The sequence below is a fragment of the Neopsephotus bourkii genome, unplaced genomic scaffold (assembly GCF_033783945.1).
Source record: "Neopsephotus bourkii isolate Nb327-2 ecotype Australia unplaced genomic scaffold, CSIRO-AGI_Nbou_v1 NB_1622, whole genome shotgun sequence".
Taxonomy (NCBI): domain Eukaryota; kingdom Metazoa; phylum Chordata; class Aves; order Psittaciformes; family Psittacidae; genus Neopsephotus; species Neopsephotus bourkii.
In genome coordinates, this window is record NW_026902097.1 from 932,011 (window position 1) to 958,871 (window position 26,861).

At 40.8% G+C, this 26,861-nt stretch overlaps 2 long non-coding RNA genes across 2 annotated transcripts in view; one reads left to right on the forward strand and one right to left on the reverse strand.

Annotated features, from left to right (window-relative positions):
• Positions 1 to 5,831: 5,831 nt before the first annotated feature.
• On the reverse strand, positions 5,832 to 20,715 carry LOC133222813 (uncharacterized). The gene is made up of 2 exons (XR_009728378.1): positions 20,577 to 20,715; positions 5,832 to 6,821 (listed from the first exon to the last, which is right to left on the reverse strand). It is a non-coding gene; the product is annotated as an uncharacterized LOC133222813 (long non-coding RNA).
• LOC133222812 (uncharacterized) overlaps positions 6,754 to 26,861 on the forward strand; it is a 101,588-nt gene continuing 81,480 nt past the window's right edge. The window contains exon 1 of the long non-coding RNA XR_009728377.1: positions 6,754 to 6,823. This is a non-coding gene — a long non-coding RNA (uncharacterized LOC133222812). The remainder of the gene's footprint in view (positions 6,824 to 26,861) is intronic.

Below are 26,861 nucleotides of genomic sequence, written 5' to 3' on the forward strand. Positions count from 1 at the left end.
TAAAAAATGTAAGCTGAAAATTGATTCTCATGTGTTAACATGTATATGTAAACATTAACGGTTAAGAAAAGATGAGTATCTGTAAAATGGTGAGTTATTAATACTACACATAGAGAAATAATAAGATTGCTTGGTACTAGCCTAGAGTAATAAAAACTACATAATTCACAGCTTTACATAGCTTTTATGTTGATAAACTGCAAAGGCAAAGGTAACCTGTGAGCAGGTTCTGGAACTTTGAGCAAGCTCTTAAAAGAAAGCTGAAAGAAAAGCCTTCTTTTGGTTTTTATTTTCTATTTCTGATAGAGCCAAATTTGGATTAACAGAGTTTGTACTGTGGAAAAAGGAATGTTCCAAGTTTAAAGAGGAAACAGTACAGGGTTAATCCTTCTCCCTCTAATATAATGGTGCTTCAATGAAGATGTGAGTGAAAACACTTTCTGCGCCAATGTTCACAAAAATCTCTTGGGTTCCAAAGCTACAACGCTTAGACAGGAGAACTCGTTTCAGACTTCTCTGACTGAGGTGCCTGCAGAAAGGTTGCCCCTTACATGTGGGCTGTTGCTGAAACAACCTTCACAATAGGAAAACCTTCCACTGTTTTTAAGGGATCATGGTCAAACCTGAAGTGTGCTGCTTGTATTCTCAAAGAGGGGATCAGGAGACTAAAGTCTATCCTCTGGCTTACATAGGGAATGAATGCATATGCCAGCCTTTAAGACATTTTCTGCAACAGAGATTTGCAAACTGCCCCACAGTCTGTTCTAAGATGCTTATAAATGAGCTTTCTAAAAGAGCAAGGTCACCGCAGCAGTCTAACATTCTCAACAGATATTTGAAATTCCACTGGAAAATTTAAAGAAATATAAAACCCAGGTTTTCAATATCCACTTGAGTCATAGATCATGGAATTTCAAGGACACAAAACTACTCTTGCTGTGCAGTTTCACATAGTTAATCATGCAGCAAACCACTAGGTAGAGCAGCAATACACAAGCTTAACTTGGATGCGTGCAGTAGAATTCGCATTCATTAACGGCCCATTAAAAAGATGTTCAGAGTAGATCTGAACTCTAACAGGAAGCATATGAATATTTCAATATTTTTCAATTGATTTCTTTGTAAATTAAAAAATTGGAAGCCACAAAAGTTATTTTTACACTGTCATCTTTCAGCAAAACCACACTTCCTGCGGTACTGCTTTTAGCCTTGACTTTGTATTGCATTCTTCTACTTCTTAAAAATATGGTCCCTAAAAATTCATCCTTTTTTACAGTTATTTATCATAGCCATAAAACAGGAGATCCAGATATATTGTGTTTTCCCTTCTTAACAGTATCAGCTTGCTTAGTAATCAGCTTTCTTGTTAGAAGGTTTATGATACAGATCAGCTATCTGAATTTATCTTGTTTATATTTGAAAAGGGGAAGTCTTTTAAACATTTCTTTTACCACTAAAATGATCCCTCTGCAGCCAAAAATGCCATTAAACAGGCAGAGGAAAGAGACAAAAGAGTCCTTAGGTTTTAACTGTATTTTATCTGTCTCATTCTCAGCTGCGTTGACATACAGACTGTTACAAGATTAATGGGAATTAGATTGTTTCATACTTAACCACAACAACTCCATTTCTCACCACTACACATTTCTGAATGAAAACTTTGCAGAAGGCTTCTCGTTCATGACACAGGGGCAGGTGTGGGAGCTGATGTGCCAGCTGTAAGAATGGAATAATAATGCCAACCTGAAGCTGAGTCTCTGGCTGGCCCATGCCCTGAGTTTGCCATAGCTGCTAATCACCAGGAATACCTTGTTTGTGTTGATGCCAACTGAACAGCAGTTTTGCACTGGGAGCAAGCGACATTGCAATGCCTTGCCTCAAGATTTAACAGCAGTGGGATTAACAGACATTGTCACATCCTCCAGTGTTGTTGTTGTTGCTCTGCAATTTCTTAAAAAGCTGCTTTCAAGGGACACAACATCAAACAGCTAAGAACTGAACACTGAGCCTGCTGGTATGGCCCCTGGGTACAGGCGCAAGGGTAAAGCTACTTCATCAAAGGAGCCAGGTCTCTACTGCCTGAACTACAGAAAGGCAAGGAGCAGAGAGAGGAAAACAGGAAAGGAGGTGACAGCTTCCATTTCTGTTTGAGCAAAGCAAAAGCAGACACAGCTTTTCATGTCATTATAGGATACCTTTTGAGATTTTGGGTGTGAACTCACCCACTGTTCCTTATTCTGGGGAGGTTACTGGTTGGTCAATAACTGTCATTCAACAAGAAATTTAGGTATCAAAGTAAGGAGAAATCCTTGCATGAGGGAACTTCCACTCAGTGCTTTCCCCAAAAATGATGAAACTGCTTGCATGGAGCGGACACATTTGTTTCTGCTTACCATCATGCCGTGGAGTATGAGGATGTGCCTGGAGTTGCTCATATTGGGAATTGTGCTCTTTTGCTCCTTCTGTGGCTCTGACATCATCCTGAGTAAATGCACAACAGCTCTGTAAAAAACAGGTCTGTCACACAGATGAAATCATTGACAAATGTCAGTAAATTCCTGGACTTGAGCAGCAATGAGATGTGTCTTAAATCTGTCTGAGGAGACAGAGGGAAAAAAAGACAAGAAAATGTTTCCCATTTAAGATGTTTGTGGATTTGTGCTAGGATTGGTTTTGTCAAAAATGCAACCCAGTGCTTCTTTTTTTTTTTTGCAGATCTTACACCCAGGGCTTTTCAGAATTGCACACAGACTGACAATTCTAAATTCGAGTTAAAATTGACTGCTTTTTGCATGTATGAGAGCTAATTTGATCCTGTTTCAGAAAAGGAGAGTCTCTACTGGGTTCTGCTCTCATTATAGGCAGAAAGTATGAAGGTAATGAAACCAGGACCTTCTAGATGACACAGGGAAGAGGATGGTATCCTGTTAAGTAAATAAATAAACCCTGCAGCTACCACACAGTGATTGGTGACTCTCCTGTCTGTTCCTAACTCTGCTCTTCCCTGAAGCTTAACAGTTTTTTGGGGGGTGGCAGTCATCACTCTATCTAGCTGGAGAATGAATGAACAGGATAGATATTAAACTCAGTCTCCAACCCTGCAGTGCGGAGCTGCAGAGCATAAAGATTCATTGGCACCCAAGTTCTACTTGACTTCATAAGCTATTTGAGCCGAAAGTGTATCACTCCATTTTTGACTTTACATCTTCAATTGGCTTTTCCGTTGCCTCTTTGTATAGGCAAAATCCCCTAGGATGTTCCTCAGATTACTCAAACCAAAAATTCAATTTTTCTGTACAAAGCTAAATGAAGTTACACAATAGATACCGATGTAATGAACGCACAATGGAGTTTCTTTGTAACTCCACCAAACCTTTCCCCAGCACTAGAAAGTCAATCAAATGTGGGTTCCAGCCACAAATGGCATTACTTCCTTTCCGTGGTAATAGCTACTGCAAGGAACATCATATGAAAACAGTACACTTAATATTCACTGGTTATTTCTCTGATTCGTGTTGAGTGAGCAAGGTGTTTGCCTGCCTTTGTGACTTTCCACAATGCAAATTCCTCTAATGTTGTGAGCCAAAGCTGTACTATCTTCCAATTAGCAATGGAATTTCACAGGTAAGGGAGAAACAGCAGGAGAAAGCCCTGCATAGTAGAACGTCTTCCATAAGCACATGCCTGATTACCTCAGAACATTAATATTCCTATGCAATGCTTGCTTGTATATGTGATAATAATATTCATTTTAAATGTTCTGTTTCAATTCTCTCCACCTATAATTAACATCTGAGAGTAAGAATTATTTCAGAGAGCGTTAGTCTGATGATCATAACAATAAATCACCTTGTCAAAGGAACTGTTGCTTGACCAAAGCAAACAAGATGTCAACCATATTTAGAGAGTTCATCAGAAAACCACTTTTATCACAGGATGCAGTCCAGTAATGGTAGCTCAGTGTTGTAAAGAGATTGGATGAAATAAAAATTCTGCAGTAGAGCAAACAGTATCCTTTGTATGTGAACCGCTACCTTCCACTGTTTTTATCTCAACCAAGTGCATTTAACGAATATACAGAACTACTGTGAGCATCCTAAGGGAAGGACAGTTCCATCCAGACCTGCAGGGAACTTTGTGTCGGCTGAAAGGGATGGTCACACTGAAGGCTGTGGTCAGCATCCTGTGCCTGAAACTGCTCCATGAGCCAGCTGGCAGAACCACCAAAGACACAGGATGTGGTATGAACAGAGCCATGTTCCTGGAGTCATCACATCCACAGAAGTCAACTCTGCAACAACGTGTGGTGTTTTTTGCTACAACTTGAATCTGAATTCCTTGTAAGCAATGCAGAAATGTGGTAGAAAAGACCTAGGTACGTTTCCATAAACAGCACATATAAAACTATATGATGTGGAGAAGGCATGAGTAGATAACATTGTGTGTAGCTGTATACAGATTATGTCCGTTATCACTATTCATTGTCCAAACACTTCACTAAAGGTTTAACCTAGAAACTCTTTACCTCCATTTCTCATTTTGTATTTTGAAACAAGGATTTATAGTGTTGGAATCCAGCAGAATGCAGCTAAGTTTAATATTCCTCACAAGCAACTTTAGCCTACCTGCATTTGGGAAGGAAAATTTAAAGCCACTGCTCCTAAAAGAACTGATTTTCTTCAGTTGGAAGGGGAATCCTGGTAGAAAAGAAAATTCAGAGTTTTACTTCACAATTTCACTGGAAAGGAACCACCTCAAGTCTCAGCAGTGTTTTATCTGTCTAAGATAAATTTGGGAAATTAATGAATGCCCAAGAGAAGTCCTTAGACTTTCCTTTTTCCCACGCTTTTCTTTTTTTCCTCATTTACTGGCCATTTGCACAGTTCAGAGTATGCCAAGCTCGTTAGTGAAGAAAAGCTATGGGAAAGGTATGACAACAGCCATGCAATGACAGAGTGAAATGCCCGTTCAGATTCATTTCATCCGTTTGGAAACTCTGCTCTCACAAGGAGTTGGCCAGTTTCATTGAGGGTAACTTTTTTGCCTCAGAAAGTAAAGGTAATATTTTCCTTACACAGACTTGTACCAAGCCCGACAAAACTGAAGTGTGTCGAAGAAAACAAACAAAGCAACCAAAACAAACTCCGAAAGCCCAACAGAGAGAACGGGTCTCCGGAGGGCCTCAATGCAGAAGCAGATAGCAATGCTGGCTGGACATGGGCGTTCCATGTGCTTCCATTACAGGGTGCAGGACAACCCCACTATTCTCTTGGTATCCTTCATACGCTTTAATACATCAGGCCACAGTCTCCTCCTTCACAGCATGAGAAAATAGTTGCTGTTTTGAAATACCATTCAGTACCTTGCATCTGTGTCCACTGACACAACTGTGCATATCCACTGCACATTCCCCTAGCAGAATAGATAGTGCAGCTTGGTGCTGATTGTGTCCACCTTCTCACTCACCACAAGACAAAACAGCTTCAGCCTAAACCTGGCAATTCAGGACTACCTGTGTGTCATTTAAAGCCATCACAACATACAGAACGTGATTTCAAAATAATACCTTTTCCTGATGCAGTCACAATTTCTCCCCTCCCCCAGTTCTAATTTTCAGTTTCAAAATACTATGGCAGTTCTGTTATGTTAAAAACTTTGCTGTTTCCTTCTGAGAGCAGCCAGTCGTGGAGTACGCAGGCACTGATTTGCATAGCCTCCTTGACTTCAGCGAAGCTTCCAGTTGCTGAGTGGTTATCTAGGGATGTACAACCAGCTCCAGTCAAAACAACTCTGTGGTTTCATTTACATATGGGGGAAAAAAAACAAAGCGATGAGTCAGAAGTGGAGCTCTGTTTATTATGTAATAAAATAGTAAGCCTTTCACAGAAGACGTCAGTCTGTGTTCACTGTAGTACTTCCCCCAGAACTGTCTGTAAGACCTAACTTGACCTCAAACCCCAGAAGCCTGGAACTGGCTCTTCACTGTCACAGGGAAGTGCATTGTTGTAGCAGCCATGTGAACATGAAGAGCAGCGGCCGTTACACTTTAAGCAAAGTGGTGTGTTTGCACAGACACACGTGTGCACACACAAATTCTCCCCTCCAACGTCTCTGATGAAGTTCATGTGAAGCAAACTCCCAAACTAAATGAAGATCTCAAAGCAACTTGGAAATTCTCACCCTGTGCTGTTCCTCCTCTGCTAAACCTGCCACGTCTCTCTCAAAGACACATAGAAATCTTGTATGGAAAAATAAAGCATGATACATTTGCTGGGTTTGCTTACTCGAGTCAACAGCATTTCTACTTTTAAATCATCTCCAGAGCCAGAAGTAACAGGTCTGTAGATGATCATACCCCAGGGGCATGAAAACTGAGCCATGGATATTGCTTTCACAGTGGGGCTGGTGGAATATCTCTCTATAGCTGCCAGCTGGAGGACGGTGAGAAAGAACGACATTAAGACCTGTAGATCCAGTGAGTAAGGGAAGAAAACACATTTGCTGTGGACAGGAGCATAATTTGATCCAGTGAAATACAAAGGCCAGAAAACCCATGATTTCAGAGACTAGTATCTTCAAAAGTCATCAGGGAGGTGCAGTGTGCCTGCCTGCAACTTGATGGAGGAGGGTTTTACCTGTCTGTAAGCCCAGGTCTGTAAACTTGGTTTGCGTGTCAGAGAAACAGCATGTAAGCTCTGATGCAAACTCAAAGGTGCTGCCATGTTGTCATTATCTTCTGCAAGTGGATAGCATTGGGTGACATTAGATCTCTGTCTTTTTAGAGGGTGTGATTGCCCAGCTCAAAATTCAGTGGAAAAACACTGTGTAAGAAAAAAACCTTAGTTTTCTGTGTATTATTTAAAACCAACACTGAAGCCCAAGCATGTCCAAACAGTGTAAATAGCTTTAAAGAAATAACATCCTTAAAGTACAGAACAGGCTCTAATTCTCTTTAACTGTACCAAAATTTTGTATGTACCCTATCCTGCTGATCAGCCAATCAGTTCCTCTACCATATTCTACATAGAACAACCTCTCACACTGTGAAAAATCAGTGTTATTTATTAAAAATAATGATAAAAAGCCGATTTCCTTCATTTGCTGAGGAGAACTTTGCAAGCATTGATTTTGAATGCTTTTTTTTTTTTTTAACATAAAACCCTAGCACGTTATATTGGACATCAACCAATCAATCCTTGGGTCATGTAGTTTTCATGTCAACACACAGCTCCGTAACTATGACTGGTGATGTTACACTGACTATTTTGGAGTCAAGGTTTGGCTGATGATTTCAAGGTGCTCAAGAATTGCAGCCGTATCTCTGCTCCATTTAAATAAAAGAATATTTAACTTAGAATGTACAAAATCCCGTGTTCACTGTACTGGGTCAGGATTTCACTCCTGATATTTACAGATGTGACTTGCGAAATGGCAGTAGGACTGAAGGAATTTCTGACTGCTTGGTGGAGATTAAGTACAGACAAGAAGGATTTTAATGTCATACTCCAGGTGCTGCCAAATAAGAAGAAAAGCAAGAGGGACACATCTCAAAAACACTAACAAGCACCTGCAAACTTTTTGCTGTTCCAAAATAAACCAGAATAAAAGATGAAGATTATTTTTTCAGTAGGATTTCTGATTTGACAGAAGAGCACAGATGCTCTGATACAAGTTTCTTCTGCAGCACTTACATGGTCTGTAGAGATGTTTGAATCTCATCCCCTCCCATACCCACACCACTGCCCTTCAAGTGGAAGTTATTCTTTTGGGCTTTTGTACATATCTTAGTAATTGACTTGCAATTTCAGTAATTTTTCGTGGTTATTCTGTCTGTACTTTTCTTACAGACTTAGGAATAAACAAAACCAAACTGGAAATACAGAAGTTCCATCGTGTGGTGTCACACTGACACTGTTTAGGTCATCAAGAGCCTTTGAACACCCACAAATAAGGTAAAGACAGACATGGTGGGAGCCAGGGACCACCATCAGCTCTGCAAGTAGGATGAGATTTGACATGTAATTTGAGTAGTTTCTGTCCCTGTTTGCTGGCAGTGATGTCACACTGACCACCAGAAGCCCCAAGTCCCTTGTTTATCTCTGCCAAGAACCTGCTGTAGCAACTGCAGACCATGGTTGGCATCATTCCTTCTCAGCCCTCTGTCCCACCGCCTCCATCCTGTCCCCATCCTTACATATCCAGTGCCCCAGCTGCCTTCCTTACCTGCTAGTTCCTATTACACACTCTCCTCCACATTAATCTAATCACAGACAAGCTGAGTTTCTTTCTCCAGACTTCTGCTGAATTTGCAAACCATAGAGTCTCTTATCCCTTTTCATTCCCTTCATGCTCATCCCCCTCAAGTGCATTTCAGCAGAACCTCTTCTGCTTTGAAGGTAATAAAGTTTTATAAAATGCTTGACTTGAATAATATTTTGTCTACCATTTATACATTCCAGTTTACATTTTATACCCAACTTTAACCTTTCTTGTGTTTAATTCTAGGCTTTAGTTCATGCTCATTTAATTAAGGAACCATCTGCAGTGCTTAAACCAGATCCAGAATTCTCAAAGCTCAGTGATTTTCAGAACAGCCCCTCCAAAACTGCAGTTTATTTGAACTTTGTGAACATTTTCACTAAACCCAGACTGCATTAGCACTCCGAGACCATTGCTGGCATTAGAAACTTCAAATGTATCTGTGACATTCAAATTGGGCAACTAATGTATTTTCCAATGTGACTACAAGTCTCACTTGTGGTGTGCCAACAAAGTTCATGTGACCAATGCAAGCATGCAATGGCAGAAGATGATATCAAAACCAAATCTTGCCAAGAGCTTTCACAAAAAGATCTAATTATGGGAAACGAAGAATTATTCAAGCCAAAAGCTTCAAGTTTCAGAACAAGAGAACTAATGCAAACAGAGCTGGCATAGCAAACATTAGGAACCTGTCCTGAACAAGGGAATTTGCTTTGGACAACCCTGCAAAGCATATGCATGCAGCAGTCTATACTGGGTTACACACTGGTCTCTGCATCACACTGCCTTTTCACCTACTACTAAGTGACACGATGTTGTCTGGTAAGATTTTGGTAGCTGGGTGGAAGTGGAAGGAGGCTACAAGGGTGGCTTCTGTGAGAAACTGCTAGAAGCTTCCTCCATGTTAAATGGAGCCAATGCTACCTGGCTCCAAGATGGACCCATCAGTGGCCCAGGCTGAAACCCATCAGTGACAGTGGTAGCACCTCTGGGATAACATGCTTAAGAAGGATCAGCAACTGGACTGTCAAAGTTCAATCCACCAAGAACAGCAGAAAACGTTACTTGATGCAGTTTTCCATTTCAACTTAGTAGTTCGCAACTGCTTTCATTAACTTAATATATTATTTAAGCATTTGTACCTTCCCTGCAATAATTTCACACCAATAGTCTTTACTGTTCTTATGGAACTCACAAGGTCTCAGTGTGGATTACCATGGCATTTAATACTGAGAAATTAACATACTGATCAAGTTACCCAACTATAGCAATACAAACACACCATTTGCTTCTACCATGTGCTCTAATGACAAGGTCAGTTGTCTTCTCTATTCAGGCAAATTACTTGAAAATGAGAAAGAAATTGTATTAAGAATTTCCAGCATAGAAGATGACAATGATGTCTTTTTAGTTATGAATCAGAAATTCACTGCCAACCTTAATATACTGCAACTGAAAGCCACTGATCTTTAACAAGTAGCTTCATAGAAAGTTTGAATAGTTTCATTCCATCTTCTGATAGATAAATTCCAGTTAGACTCATGTTGAGGATGATCTCACTTGCAAGACTAATGCTCTCAATTCATCTCAAAATTAACAAACTCCACAAAGATTCCTAATGTACAGTCAATTCTTTGGTCTACTTCCCTTTTGTCATTTCTCCCTATACCCAGTTCATGTTTTTGGGTGAATCAGACACCTCTGGCCAGCTGTGCCCATTCCCAAGGCACATGTACCCACGTCAGTGCTGTGCTACCACAATGGGGCTCCTCCATGGCCCAGGCAATTGCTCAGAGTCAAAGGACTTCTGGGACCCAGGGCCAAAACATGAGACTTTGCTTCTCCAGGTGTACTTACAAGTCCTGGCTGCTGGAAACATTGCACCTCCTTGCACATTAGCCAGCTCCCGTAGTTTCATCAGAGGCTGATGAGCTCCACAGCACCAGCTTAGTGCACATGGTTGGGAGCCAGTGGCAAACATGAGAAGAACTAGGAAAGGCTGTATTGCAGCAGTGCTCTGCTAGGTGAGCTGAAGCAATTGCACAAGTTTACTCTAAGGTTGCAGGAGGAGGCAAAGCGGCTCTCCAGCAGAGCCTGGATAGGAAAGAGCTTGCAGCCGTTCAAATTGCTCACAGTCATTCTGCTACAGAAGTGGCTCCTGGTCCATGGTGAAGGAGCCCCTCTTGTCCTTTTCAGCCTCTTACTGTGTATCAGCAAACAGAATTTGCAGGGATGAAGCCAATGCTAGAATAATTATGGATGTGAGCTACCTCCTCATAGGCATGGGTGAAAGACAGTGTCTGGAGGCATGCAGTGATGTGAATGCCATAGCCTCTTCATGTCTGTGACTGTTTATTCTGTGCTGGTTTCTCTGCCTCCATAAGCGTTCAAATTTCTTGCTTTAACAAGAACAAAATCATAAAGTAATCTAAGAATGCAATGTAACCCTCACACACTGGACTTCCTGCCTCCTGGGTGGGTGGAAAATGTCCTGGGTAGCTTCATTCCTGTGACATCAAGAGAGCTCTTACAAGACTGGTAGGGGTATGAAATGGGGAAACTCACTGGGGCAATTTTCTTTCTTCCTCTTTCATTTTCCATGTGTGTGAATATACTGCCCTTCACTGGTAGATCCAAGCTTAAAAAAACCAATTAGCTGACACTGAAAAGAAAGACCATGGGTTTCAGTGATGGTCAGAGAGTTCACATGTCCGTATTTTTTGCCCTGAGGATAAAAAAATATATAAATAAAAGATAATTATTCCCTTTAAGACATCTTTTCTTTAAAAAGAAATGCCCATTACAAAAAAAAAGAAATTGGAAGAGAAACCTGGATCACCAAGATCAATTCCCTGTCATCATGGCCACACAAGAGGTGTTTACTCCAGAGCATTCCCCAGACAGCCCCCTCCCAAGCTGTTAAATGCTCTGAATGCATTTAAAGCTGAAGGCTACAAAACCAGTATGTCATGGTGAACCCAGGACACAGCGTATCAGTAACACAGCAGGAAAGACATTATATTGAGTATGAGCCCCTCCAATTCTATGGAATTTCTGAGATGAAACACCTAAAGAAAGGACCACATCTCTTTCTGCCACAAAAAAGGCAAAAGAAACTTCCCAAGTCATTTACTAAATCTCACTGAAAAGTCCTCCCTGAGCCTTTGTCCCATCAACTGGCTTAACACCAAATATCTGAGCAAAACATATTAACTTAGTTCCTCTAAGAACTGCTTTATAGGAACAAGTCAAAAGGTCCAGCAGAACCAGCATCTCATTCTTCCAGAGACTTCCCTCATTAATTGGGATGGTACACGGACAAGCACCATATTCTTTTCCCAAAACAGGCCCGAGGGGGGTGTGTGGTGCACTGAAAGCAGGACAGACATTTTGAGGTCAGAAGGAAACTGGTTGGAGCACCCTGTGTGCTGGTTGCTTGTGTGGCTGGCCTGGCCAAGGCAGGAAGCAGCCGGGTGGGTTGGCTGCTCCTACAGCAGGTCAGACATGACCCACACAGTTCAGGTTCTGGATGAAATATTGCAGTGGAAGCAGCCTGACCATTAAGCTGTGCCCCATGAATACACAGTCTTCCCATAGTCTTTGATTTTGTTATTTTTTGTCTGTGAGGGCTTGCTCTAAAGATATCCAAGCACTGCACAGCAGGGGCAGGGACTTCTCCCTACATCTCTGCTACCAGTTCACAGGCTGGGATAAATTCCCTTTGGTTAAAAAAATACCCCAAAAGAAAAATTTGCCTTTATTGACTTTACAAGCCACTCCATTGCTCTGTGTTGGAAGCCGTTTAATCTTTTTAATCACCCAAGCAACAACAGCAGTGTATCACAAACACACCGCAAGTGTATTACAAATGCCACAATCTTCTTACCATGAATCTCAACCTTTCTCTCTCCTCTTGGCAAACACATACCCACAAGTTTCCCTAGTGGTTTCACTGCTGCTAGAAAAGAGCTGTTTTGTAGATCCCCTTGTTAAAACACTGTCAGAACAGCACTGACATAGCATTCCCAACTCAGATTCTCAGTTCTGCAGTATTTTCTCTGTAGTCTTTGGGAGTTAGACAGTTTTGACAACATCGGTGTGGTCTGAGGGGAAAAAATATAACACACACATTGAAACATATTTTGAATGGAGGAATGGGTATCATCTTCTTGGGGTGAACAAAAATTCCATGTGTTCTTTTAAGTGTTATGAGAAAGGTACCCTTTTCATTGAAAAGGGCTTCTTCATTTCTGCGGAGACTTGTTTCAAATACAGATAGTGAAATAAGCTCTCAGAAGTCAGGTTTTGTGCCATAAAATTTCCCACTTTAGAAGCAATTCTCCAGTGCAGTCTATCCTGAGCCACAGTCATCAGTCTCAATACTGCTTTCTTTGTGGAACCCAGAGTTCAGACATTGGCACTACACACCCTCCCTGCCCCTGCATCCTTTTCATTAGTAGGTGTAAGTCATCAGTAGGTCCGAGGCTGTTTTAAGCAGAAATCAGAGTGTCTCATTCAATGTTGTTATGGATAACTCCAAATCTGCCCAACCAACTGAGCTGGAAAGTTTGACATTTTTTCTGACATCCTAGGATGTTGGTGAGGACTCGACTCCAGCAGAGTTTGTGCTGTGCTGTATTTCATTAGGCACTCACATACAGCAGCTGGCACAGGAGAGTCTCTCTGCAATTGTACAAGCACTGAATTTTGATCAAGGCTTCAGACAGGTACAGGTGCTCAAATCTGACTTTCTGATTCTCTTCAGACACAGTTGTTGTTTCTGAGGCTACTAAACAGCAAGGAAATAATCCACATTCTGTTGAGTAAATACCCTTGTGCCCAGAAAGGAAAAAGGAAAGAAAATCTACTCATACAAAACCTATTTTTCTAAGTTAAGGCTCTGGCTCTCCTATGTGAGAAATCTTATTCCACTGTTCCACAGCTACATTTTAATGAGGTTTAGACCTCATACCAATACATGAGAGTCAGAAAGCCCAAACTTTTTATTGACGCTTTTCTTTCTTGGCTGCCTTAAGACCTACCAACATTTTTTATGTTGTACTTAGAAAAGCTGAAGACCTGCAAAACCAACATCAGGTTTTGCAATTAGGGCACAATTGTGGACAGCTGCCCAAAGAAATAAGGTTTAAGCAGGATGGTGTCAGACTGAGGCCCTTGAAGAAGACCAGAACCAGCTGTAGGGCTGGCAGTAGTCACAGCCCCTCTAGTGAGAATACAGTTATACCAACCCAAGTATGCCGCACCAATACAAACTCCTTTCTTCCTGGAAACAGCTGAGCTATCAGATAGCCCAGGGGTTCCCTAGGTTATTTTCTTAATACATTCTGTGGCCAAGCAACTCTTTAAGAAACATTCATTTCATCAAGGTAGCTCTTTTATATTTTTTTTACCATATAGATTCAAAGGAATGCAGGCAGTGGTGAAACAGAGGGCTTTCTTCAGGGAAATAACCAGGGAAGACTTAGTTATATGCACAGCTAGACATGAACAACCAATCCATACAGCCTTACAAGCATCTTTAGTGACTCATTTTTATCTCTCCTCATTCTTTAAGTTTTTAAAGGTTGGATAAGGACAGCAGTTACTCTACCCATTCACAGCAGCAAGCCATGTTACCTCGACTGGGTCCCAAGAGAGCACCTTTCATAAGTGAAGCACTCAAAGAAGAAAAACTGTTAATATGCCAAAATCTGGCTGCAAATCAACTGACAGGCCATTAAAACAGTAACCTAACTGCATTTCAGGACCTGTGATTAAAGATACCTGGGAGACATCATTAGCTGTGCTCCGTGCTTGACTAATCAAGGTAGTCAAAAGGCCACAAGTCCGCAAAGCACCATTCAAGTGCTTCTGAAATCTCATCTGAAAGACTCTTCGCAGAGTCAATGAGTGCTGGGAGCAAAAGTGCAAATCTGGGTCTTAATGGCACAGTAACACCTCAGGAAACAGACCAGCACATTCACATGATTCTCTTTAGGATCCCAAAGGATTTCCCAGCCCAACTAAATTCTCCAGTTTTTAATTGTTGAAATTTTGCCTTTGAAATCCATGGGCATTTGTAATTAAAGATTACAGAATTTAGGACCCTGTAAGAGCATTTCCAATGAAACAGAAACTTTGTTCATAAGTTCCTAATTATTTCTAGGTTCAAGTAGCAATCTTTTACTTCTGAATTTTTAATTTAGTAGAGTGACAAACTCAGTTACATGAATATACACACACTAGAGATTAAAAAGAAGGTAGGCTGCCAGGAAGCAAACTTCTATTTCCTTAATTAGCTTAGAAAATTAGAGGGAAGTTTAATGACTTCACACTATTAAAATGTGGTGCTGAAGAATAATCCTTCATGAAAAGAAAGAGAATTGTCTATAAAGATGTCAGAACTGCTACCACTGCCTCAGCCAGAAGCAAATTCAGGTGGACCTTTATGAGGATTATACAACATTTGTTGCATTCACTTTAAATAATTAGCCTCCCACTTCCCTCATATCCTAATCCAGAGCCACTTGCAAAAGCAAGGCAGCAATATACTGAAAGCTAATTTTCAATGTAAGCCAAATGTGACTTTAGCTTCAGAGTTGAAAGAACCATAAAAAAACCCCAACACTTTTTCTAAGTAACTTATGCAAAAAACCTCGAGATTTTTAGACCAGTTCAAAGATACCTCAGCTTATTTAATTGCTGCATTTTTGAAGGTTCCTGCTGCATAAACACAGACTACAAAGAGAACACAGCAGAAAAGGCTAGCTACAAAGATACAGTTTTCAGTATGAATCTAAGGAATTCCTCATAGTCATGCCTTACCAGAGAGCATAGGAGTAACAACATACAGATCCATAGATATTGGAGACTTCCAGTACAAAATACACACAACCCAAACCTCCTCCTTACCAACAAAGCCCAGCACCACAGTAATTTATACCTCCCAACAAAAAGGGTGTGATCAGGAAGGTGTTTCAAGTAGGAGTTAGCTGTGAGCACCTGTGTCTTGTTATCTTTGAACCTTGGAAAGAGGCTAGAAAAGCCGTGCTCATATGAGGCAAAGCAATGCAGAATAGGATGCATTGAGATTAAAAGAGAATGATTATACTAAAAAAAAAGTTAATTCTGCTGCTGAAATATAAAACTTCACTGAAGTTGCATCAAGGGAATGAAAATAATCAGATTCTAAGATCAATGGTCAGTAGGGCACCAGATTATATGGCTCTAAAGGATTAGTGGTAATTCCTTCAGTGTCTCAAAGGCTGAAATCAAAAGGGATAGTAAAAACAAGAGTTCAGGCCTCTCTTACACTGGAACTGTCTGGCTTTATCACGGGTGGAAAAGTCTGAACCTTATGGTGATACTTTAAGCAGTTTCACATTCTCAACAGCCCTGGAAGTTTGCTGCCTTTAACATAAAAAAGCTTCAATATTCCTGTGTTCAAAATATGTGATCATTCTTTGCAATGAGAAACTGAGACACTGTTTCCATACAAGCTACCAGCTTGAGATAAACACCACAGAAAAACCTATCTTAATATTGTAGGGAGGATGTGATTTTATTTTTATTCTTAACTTGGGAGAATTAATTGATCCCTCATGATATAATGGGAAAGCTAAGATGTCCACCGTATTTGAAAAATCATGGTAGTCAGGTGAAGTTCACAATGACTGGAAAAGGTGAAATATAACCCCATTTTCGAGAAAGGGAAAATGGATGATCCGGGCAATTACAGACCACTCAGTCTCACCTCTGTGCCTGGTAAAATCTTGGAGCAGATTCTCCTGGAAGGCATGCTAAGGCACATGAAAAACAACAAGGTGCTTGGTGACAGCCAGCATGGCTTCACTAAGGGGAAATCCTGCCTGATCAATTTGGTGGCCTTCTATGATGGGGCTACAGAACTGATGGACTGGGGTAGAGGCATTGATGTCATCTACCTGGACTTGTGCAAAGCGTTCGACACTGTCCTACATGACATTCTTGGCTCTAAATTGGAGAGACATCAATTTGATGAATGGACCACTTGGTGGATAAAGAACTGGCTGGATGGCCTCACACAAAGAGTTGTGGTCAACGGCTCAATGTCTGGCTGGAGACCTGTAATGAGTGGTGTCCCTCAGGGATCAGTGTTGGGACCGGTCTTGTTCAACATCTTCATTGCTGACATGGACAGTGGGATTGAGTGCGCCCTCAGCAAGTTTGCTGATGACACCAAGCTGTGTGGTTCAGTTGATACGCTGGAGGGAAGGAATGCCATCTAGAGGGACCTTGACACGCTTGTGAGGTGGGCTGATGCCAACCTCATGAAGTTTAACCATGCCAAGTGCAAGGTCCTACACCTGGGTCGGGGCAATCCCAGGCACAGCTACAGGCTGGGCAGAGAAGAGATTCAGAGCAGCCCTGCGGAGAAGGACTTGGGGGTGCTGGTCGATGAGAAAATGAACATGAGCCGGCTTCAGTGTGCACTTGCAGCCCAGAAAGCCAACCGTATCCTGGGCTGCATCAAAAGGAGCGTGACCAGCAGGTCGAAGGAGGTGATCCTGCCCCTTTACTCTGCTCTTGTGAGACCTCACTTGGAGTATTGTGTGCAGTTCTGGTGTCCTCAACATAAAAAGAACAAGTCCAGAGGAGGCCACGAGGATGATCAGGGGCTGGAGCACCTCCCATAAGAAATAAGCTGAGAAAGTTGGGGCTGTTCAGCCTGGAAAAGAGAAGGCTGCGTGGAGACCTCAGAGCAGCCTTCCAGTATCTGAAGGGGGCTTATAGGGATGCTGGGGAGGGACTCTTCATGAGGGACTGTAGTGATAGGACAAGGGGTAACAGGTTAAAACTTAAACAGGAGAAGTTTAGATTGGATATAAAGAAGAAGTTCTTTATTGTAAGGGTGGGGAGGCACTGGAATGGGTTGCTCAGGGAGGTTGTGAATGCTCCGTCCCTGGCAGTGTTCAAGGCCAGGCTGGACAGAGCCTTGGGTGAGATGGTTTAGTGTGAGGTGTCCCTGCCCATGGCAGGGGGGTTGGAACTTGATGATCTTAAGGTCCTTTCCAACCCTAACTATTCTATGATTCTATGTGAGATAGGGATATGTGAGAAGATCTATAATTTATTAGAATTTAGTAATTAGTTAACCTGGTTAGGCATTAGAAGGGAGAGAAGGATAGAGGAAGGGAATGTTTCATCACTGTAAATAGTGTTTGCCTGGGAAGGCTCAAATAAAGGCAGAACTCAGGACATGGGATGCAACTGATCTGATGTTTGCTAACCCACTAGGGCAAAATACCCCAAGAAATTATTCATGTTCCATTTGTGCTGTGTTGATATTTGGATGTGATTTCTTTGACGTTTTACAGTGCCCAGCTGTTTGGGACTGAAAGACATAAAACATCCGCAACAATGCTTGAGTTTTACTACAGTGACATTCCATGGGCAGAGAGGATGATCTTTTGGGCAGCTGCCCTCGTTCTGAGAGCAGCAAAATAAAAAATCCAACAACTTGCTTTTGAAGACTGCTGCATACACGGGGCCTGAGTGGTGGGGGGAAACATTCTATACATTTTATTTCAGTTACAAACAAATGTTGATCTTTGGATATTTTGGGGACTATTTTGTGATTCATAAATATTCATATGCTTGGAGTTCCAAGCTCCAATATATCCTGAATGAATTTCTAATAATATTATACTTTTATTTGGAAAGTTTTTGTCAAGAATGTCTGCTGAGTTTACTTTGCTATAATTCATATGGAAAGATTTGCTAGGGGAAAATAGCACCATTAAATACATTGGACGGTTATGCAAAGTTGATTAAATTGTTTCAGTTAGTTACAATAAACAATAGGATCATATTGAAACAACATAGTTTGAAATTGAATGTTCTGTTCTCATATTCATAACTAGAATCATGTTGGTTATTTACATAAGTTATCCTGCCAGAATGCAGCTAATATCACATAACTCATTACCATGGCAGTGCAAAGAGCACATCATGAATACTCACTGAACACTTTTAATGTAATCAAAGTCACAGAAATATGGCATTTAATGTAATTGTTCTGAAGGAAATACACATCTGAATCTCTCTATTCCTTTGTAAATAACGGAAGTGTGAAGTTACCTAATTGCCCTGAGATTTATTTTATTGCTTTAACTGGAACTAAGCTAATGTGAGTCTGTCAATTTGTTAATAGCAATAGACACTGTTCCGACTCTGTGATAAATTTAGAATAATAAAGAATGAACAAACTGAGCAATGCAAACCATGACAGTGATTTCACTGCCAAATTCCTTGAGATAAACATATTGATCAATTTACATTATATCAATCCCTCCAAACCCTTAAGAATTTGAAATTAGAAATACAAGCTGAAATTTAAAACAATTTTATTCCCTAAGAACCTTAAATGACTACTCCTCCATGACAACCCCAAGTAAAAATGGAAGTTTTCAACATACTTTTCTAAGTATTTAATATTTAATCTCATTGCTTTTTCTGCCTTTCTCATTCCTTACCTAGTCTCAAAAGATGTCAGGGAGGTTTAAAATAGACCTTTATCCATTTTTAGGGTCTATTTTTATCTTCAGACTGTGGTTCTCCATTTTTCAGTGCTGAAGACCGTTTTTTCTGCATTGGCAAAAATACACTGTTTCTCGCTTTCATTTCCTTCAAAGATAAAGTGATTCGGTTGGTTTTGCACGTTTTCTCTTATTTTGAAGAAAGTTTTTTAAAAAAACATAAAACCTATTGGAAATTTAGAGGTCAAATATGGCCAGTTAAAGGGCAATGCTTGAAAACCTTGAGTTAAACAATACTTTAAGTTCTGGTGCTCAAGGACTCAGCCACTAGAGGGTAATATAAGATCAGGAAAAGGGAACTTAACGCATTCCAGCTTGAGCTTGTTTCCAGAATTTAGAAGTTCAGGTTTTAGTGCCAAAGTTTCTTCAGATACTTTCTAAGACTGCTCGGTAGCAGTAAAGAGCTGTTGCTGCTTACACTAAGGTGACATGGAGGAGCCATAGCTAAGGACAGAGACACACTTGTACAAAGGGAGCTGTACTTGAAAGGAGGGGTATGATCTGCCAGTTTCTCTACTTGAAAAGCTACACTGATGAAGAAAATGCTTTGCAAACTGTAATGACTGTTAATGAAGTTAATGCCTTGAAGGCAACCGCTTAAAGTTAATTTCAATGTTGTTCTTGGTGAGCCCAAAAGCTGCTATTTTTCCAAAGTGAGAGTGAAATTTGGCCTTATGGAAATACTGCTGTATGAATGAGAAGTGAGGTTTTCTAATGGAATCACAGAAAGTGAAGTTACAAAAACCCATCATCCTATTTAGGTCTAAACGAATGCAACCAAAAGCTCTGGGAACTTTTCAGTGACCTTTACAGGCTGGCTGGAAGGGCCACTGAATGCTTCCCAGACACCAGACTGGATCAGGGCTACAGACCACACTACAGAGCTTATTTACAGAGTTTGCAATCTGAAGTGCATCATCCTCCCCCCTTTCAAGTGACTTAAGAATGAAGGTTTCTGCAAGTTCCTCAGAGATAAATACCTCTGCACTGACTCACACAGGAAATTGCTGAATGACATGCAATAGCTGTTACATTCTCAAATCTTTATGCACAAGGCCAATACAAAATGTTCTAGGAGCTATACTGTGCAAGCTGTTTGGTTTTGCTGAGATTTAATTTCCTCAACTTTTTTCTTTCTTTTCGTTTATTCACTGCAAATGAATTTACACATATGGCTTATGTCAATAGGGTCAGCACTGTATGCTGTGAGCTGATAAAAACTCTCTTTGAATACCACAACTGGTAACCTGTATTGGATTCAGATCAATGGCACCAGCAAGTAAAGAAATCCATGTATTGTAGCAATACTTTCAGCCATTATGAAAATAAATGCTGTTATCACAGTTACAGATAAGTTACCTCTGGGGATTTTTTTTGGTTTTGGGTTCTTTTTGTGGGTTGGGTGTTTTTTTTTTCACAAAGAAAATGGGAAAGAAGAAGGAAGAAATAAGATGGAAGAGGCGTGAACACAGGGAGAGGAGTAAGACATCATACTGCCTGTCTCTAGGACACTAACAGCTTATTCTGCGTTTGGGATATGCACAGGCAATATAGTGAGAGTAAGAGCGTCTGCTGAGGTGGAGCCAAATCTGGTACTTGCTTTGAACCTTGCCTTATGTTCTATCTCAATGTGTATCCTGAAATTTGGCACACAGTTTTTTTATTCCAGACTGGAAGGCACCCACCAGATCCCATCACTGGCCTCCACAACTGGAGCTGTGCACACGTTGCCTTTACCTTGTCATCCCCTGAGATCCAAGGAAAATTCTGCAGTTTGGGTCGCTGGAGTCTGGTATACGGAAGGTGTCTGAGATTTTTGCAGTAAAGCTGCTATATCCAGTCAGCATTAGTGTGTCTAACAGCTCCTGACTCTTTATTCCGTCAATTGCATGGTAATTCTTCCTGGTCAATTCCTTCCGTCAATTCCATGGGAAAATCCTAAAAAATTTCCTGTGAGGAAACAGACACAAATTAACAATAAGCTGTTCCTCTTTTGGGAGAATTATGGGCTGATAGGCCATATGTAAGAGATGCTCGGAGAAAGTGTGGAATCACACCTTGTTAAGAAATGCACACTCAAAGCATGTATACTCTGACCTGCTACTCTTGTTTAAAAGAGTTTGGTCAAATCAAATCACTCTCAAATGTAGACTCTGGCATGTAAGACCAAGAGTTTCCTTCATCATATTAAAATATGCCTTGAAGTGTACTCAGAGGCAGTAGGTTTGACAAGTCACAGCTCAGACACATCAGCATTGTTTCACCACATACGGACACTTCAAAAACCTAATTAAAAAAAAGAAATGAGAATGTGAAATACACCAGGAGATCAATATCCACTGGGATTTTCAAAGGCATTCAGTGTAAAACTCCCCCTATACACATGGTCTGCTCTACACCACTCTAATTATGACTGAAAATCTCTTTATAACTGGAAAGGAAACGTTTTTATTATTCAAGCTGAGAAAAATGCAGTCAGCACAAGCAGCAGGGTAAAGCCTTTTTAACACTTTGATCAAGTATTATTGGGAATTGTTTTATTACAGTATAGTCTGTGTTTTACATTAATTACATTTTTCAATTTCTCCTTTCATTTCAACCGATTTCAGGGCATTTCAAGTAAAATGAGATTTTTTTTTTCTTTGAGATGTTTTGGAAGACAATTTTTTCTGCTGTTGGGTTTTTCAGTATTGGCTCTGCATTGTTAGAGTCACACAGGATAAATGCTGCTCACTGAACTGCCAACTGAAGCTTTTAGAGTCAAGAATGACAAGTGGCATGCCATGAATAAGGACCACCTGGTGCAGGTATTTTTATAGTTATGATTGTATTTTAATAGCCCCTAGGATTTGAGAATGTGTTCACAAAGGAAGCAGGCATGTCCTGACATTTCAAACAGTTTTCCTCCATAAATAACAGCAGAACAGGTTTGTTATGTCCTCTGTGGGAACTGTGAACCCTTTTAGCATTAGAGGGACAAGAAACTTTGCACCTTGCCATTGGGAATGCAAAGTCTTAAAATCCTGATAAACTTGTCAGGGACAGAGTGAGGGCTGCAAAGATCTGAAAACACTGTAGAGCCATCAAACCCAGAGACAAGCAAAGAAGTAAATCTTCCAGTGACTTATCTATCTCCCATTAAAGTCTCCCTTAGATCTCATGTCTATTGAATGGGCAGCACTGGAGAAACCCCTGCCATGATGTCTTAGCAGAAGTGTAGAACTCAGTTTTACTTCACAAGGAGAACCAGCATGACTCCTTCATGGCTGTATGCTGCCAAAAATTATGCTGCTACAGAAAAGGGGCTTCTGTAGAATATCTCAAAGACACTCTGCACTCAAACTAGTACTCCTTACAAACACTGGCCTGGAGCAATATCAAGGAAAATTACAACTCCGCAGCTAAACTTTAATAAAAGGAAAGAATCTAGAATTTTTAAACCAGAAAATGATGACAACAACAGAGAAAAACAAAAAGGCCCTTCCTTATCAGAAAGTCAACTCCATACCCTCTAATGTTACTTAGATAGAAAGTACACAGTCGTTGAGTCAGCAGAGGGGAAGAGAAACTAGTTCCATATTATGGGCCACTTCCAGATAATCTGAATATTCTGTCTTTTGCCACTTGCTACAGGCAAGTTTGTACTTTGGGCTCAAGACTGGATGGATCTTTCCAAAATATCTGTTAAAAAATAAGCTATATTTTATCACAGCAGCATCAAGCAGTGCAGGTCAAACAGATACTTCTAATGTTTTCCCCTTGATTCCACTCTACTTTGTCCACTAAACATCAAAGCCATTGCAGGAAAAGCATCCTTAAAGGTGATGGAGTTGAAGTAGGAGTTAATTTGTCCTCAAGCAGCCAGCTAGAAAATTTCTTACTGCTGTTTGTGTCTGATGATTTAGGGAATGTAATAAACATATTGCTGATCTCATTTTCAGTGCAAGCAAGAAGCAAAATAGATGTATTAACTATTCAGGCCTAGCTGCTTCTCTTTCATAGGCACTGAAAGTAAATTATTGTCTGCTGCTGTGGCCCCTAGAATCCAAATTTAGTTACATAGTTGGCATAAATGTGTCCTTAAATATCAACAAGTTAATATTGCTGAGATTAATCATAGAACCTGCTGAGGTCATCTACTAAATTACTGAGTCAGTTTACACACTGGCTCAGTAATTTAAGTGTAAGCATAGAGTTAAGAACATTCTTAAACTGAGACCCAGGAAGCTACACTACTTACCCCTTTTTAATTCCCAAGTTGAGAGCTAGACCTGTCACTGAGCAGATTTTTCCCCTTTCTCTGTTGTGTTTGTCTGTCTTCATTGATTCTCTTCAGCTGATTATTTCCTAATTCTGTCAAGAAAATGAACTTTGCTAGATCCTCCAAAGGGTTTTTCTTTTAGCAGTATAACCCCCTCTACCACTATTTTAAGTATTATCAGGATCTGACAATAATAGACATAATTGACATAATTGAAGACCTTTCTCTTTCTCCATGATAAAAACCAAAATTCAAAGATAAATTGCTGTGGCTGTACTACCCCTTTCCATCTGGCTTTTCCTTTTTTCCCTATTCCCAGGTTTGAACTGATTTTTCCAAATCTGTCTTGTCTTGATTTTGCCAGTATCTGCAAGTGAAAGGAATGGGCTTTCCATTTATTTCACAAACTGTACTGATTGGCTTTTAGGGGAAGCCATGATAAAAATGAGATCAAACACACAATGTGCCCTTGAGAGCTGGATCTGCAAAGACTTAAAAATGAAAAAAGGGCCAGGGCCAAAGAACTCTTATTTCTTAGTAGACTCAGCAAGATGGAGGTCATAGCGGAGCCAGGGCATACGCGGCTGGAGAACCAAAAGGGACAGACCAAGCTCTGGTTCCATCACATCTGCATGTTGATTTCCACTTGTGCTTTTATGCCTCCTTTCTGTATCAGGCATGTTGCAGAATCCCACCTCCTCCTGCCTATAGACTTAGCAGAAAACGTTCAGCCTCCCAGCTCGCCGCTTTACTTGACTGCCTTAGTCTCTTCACCTTTGAAGAGAGGAAGCAGATTGTCAAGTTGAGGCGCAAATGACCCTGGTTCGGCTCCCTGAAGAGGACAATGAAATGTAATACCTGTTCTGTATGGCTTTATAATAAAAATAACAAATAGGGTGTCCTTTTCCCAGTTATTCCTGTGGGAGGGATAACACTAAATCAAATTCTAAGGGACTTTACTCCTCTTTGTGGTATATTCAATAAATATAATATTTAGCTTTTATTAACTTTTTCAGCATCACTAATAACACTAGTCTGGGAGCTTCACAGCACTGGTGTTTATTTACATAACAGCTTTACAGCTGGATTTGGAAAAATTCCTATTGCCAGACAAAAAAAAAAAAAAACCCACCAAAACTGTGCTGATCAGGATGCACATTTTTGGGATGCTTTCAGCACAATTTTCTCCTGTACTCACCTCTGTACCAGCAACACTTCATTTGTTCACAGCATAACACTAATCAGCATTCACTGCAGTTGTGCTTTGCCAGAACTGTTACAGAACATGTCTTGGTGCTGTATATTAGAATATCACAGCTACCACAAAACTAGTGATACAATTAGCAGCCACCTCTGGGGAGTCTGATTTCAGGTGACTTGCTCAGCATCTATCCCTTCTGTGTCTTCAGGCTGCTGACTGATTCAGTCCATTGAATTTCCATTCCTCCAAAAAGAAGGCAGAGCCTTGCATACAAACAGTGCTTTCCTATGCAGCTGATTTATCCCACAAAGTTCACCCTGGGCAGTGGTGGAGACAGGTCCTCCATCAAGTTAGTAAGCAATCGAGTAATTACGGATTGTGCCATAATGCATAAACATAAGATGGCTGATGTAATGTTCATGAGGCAAGAGTAACTGTAGTATTGCCTTGCTTTTGACACCTTTATGAATGATCTGGTAACATTGCTTCCAGTAGTTTCATATAGAATATATGCACCCATCACAAATATTATGATCCAGGGTTTCTGCAGACCATGTACAGAAGCTGTCTTCCATAACGGGTGCCCTCTGATACCAGTTTCATCCCTGAGATGGCTTCTGATGAATCACTGATGACTGCTCCTCCATCTGTTGTGCTTCCAAAAATGACAGCATGACATGATGATTCACCAGTCCTGTGTTAGGAGATTGAAAAAGATGTTTTAAGAGCCAGAAAAGATGTTCTTTTTACATTTATTGAGGATGATATGTTCTGTATACACTCATTGCAGATGCCTGGGGAAGACGTTCACTATTCTGCCAGCTCCCCTTATTGGAGAACTGGTTTGAATCTGATTTGGTTTCCAGTATATATAAGCCACAGAGGAACATCAGGTTGATGCTGGCTGTTACAGTCCCTAAATGCCATCATGTCAGGACCTTTGAAGTTTTGTTTCCTCTATTCACTCCTAGACCTGTCACATTCATATGCTGGAGCTAATATTATAAAGTGAGCATATGGGAAGCCCCTCCTTTCTGTGTCAGCAACAGCAGTGATTCAGTCTCTCAGCAGTGATTCAGCTGCTTTTGGCAGTGAAGGGTTTGCAAGCAAATGCAGTTTACAGGTTGTCTCATCCAGTGATGAGAAGTGAAGTTTCACTGCCTAATTTTGCCCATGAGGTCATGTTTTCCCAAAACCATGTCTCCTGTGCTCTCACTTCTTCCCACTTCTCTCTCCTACTTCTGCCACCAAACTGTGTTCATCTTTTTCCTGGGACAGGAGCAACTCCAGCTCCTCGTTCTTGACTGGACAAGGTGTAACAGCTTAGGGCAAGGGAAGAAATTCTCTCATGAGTCTGTAATAGCTTTTCGTTGTACCTGGAACAGCAACTCTCAAAGGCAGATGGATCATCAGTCTCATTTCCCATAGTTCCTACCTTAGTTTGTTCATGGCAATCAACAAAGTGGTGTCACTACCTACAGACTAAGAAAGGAAGCAGATATGTCCATTAAATGGTACTGTATATCTATTCGCAGAAGTGGGTATATTGGCTTTGCCATTGCTCTGAATGTACCATCCCGAAAACAAGCACAAGAAAAAATTCCCTGTAGCAAAATACAGAATTCCTATTTACCTAATTAGTGTGTGCAATCAAAACACAATGAAAACCCATCTTTAATACAGCATGAATTAAACCCCTAAACAGGCACAGTCTTGCTGAGCTGGCTCAGCCCTCAGCCTTCTCATGTAAGTATTCTGGAGTGTGAAACCCTCAATTTCAGCTGTCCCTTAGTCTCAGCAAGGGTGAAAGTCCTGATGGAAACTGATATTGGTGCCGTGAGTGATGCTTAGTGCCATACTGAAGCATACCAGAACTTCAGACCCTGGCAGATCTGATTGCAGCCTGCCTGGAGCCAGTAGCTGCAGCTCACACCATCACTAATACAATCAGAAGGGGCAGGAAGCTGGTATATTTAGACTTTGAAACTGACAGAAGCAATTGCCACTTGCTGAGAATAACTAGAAATTTTTAAAGGCATTGAAAAGATCAAGGATTCAATATATGCCAGAAACACTCACACAGTGCCCTTTTACAGAAGTCTCTCACACGCAGTGAATGGATAGTACGATATGCTGGAGAGTGCCTCTCTCTGGACAGCATCCATCTCTCTGGATAAGGACAGACTCTACTACTAAGGTAATAAGGAAGCAGTTTCTTTAAAACTCTAAGCATCCCTGAGGACAGCTGCTTAAGGCCATCATTTCCCTAAATATCTGCTTTCCAGTTAATAAGTGTTACTGTTCCCACCAATATAGTTTTATTCCCACAAATCTCTGCCATGTCACACTGCATAATTTAGACCTCAGCAGGTAAAACCAAGTTGTGAGTTCCCTGCACATACTCATGCTTAATCACATTTATCCCACTGCCTGCAGGTGCTCTGTGCTGTATTCCTGCTCTTAAAAAATCCCTACTAGACAGGTTCCTGGCAGACAAATTCTGTTTATTCAAACACAATCGTAGCCAGCAGCATAAAAATCTGGACATATTAAATGTGCA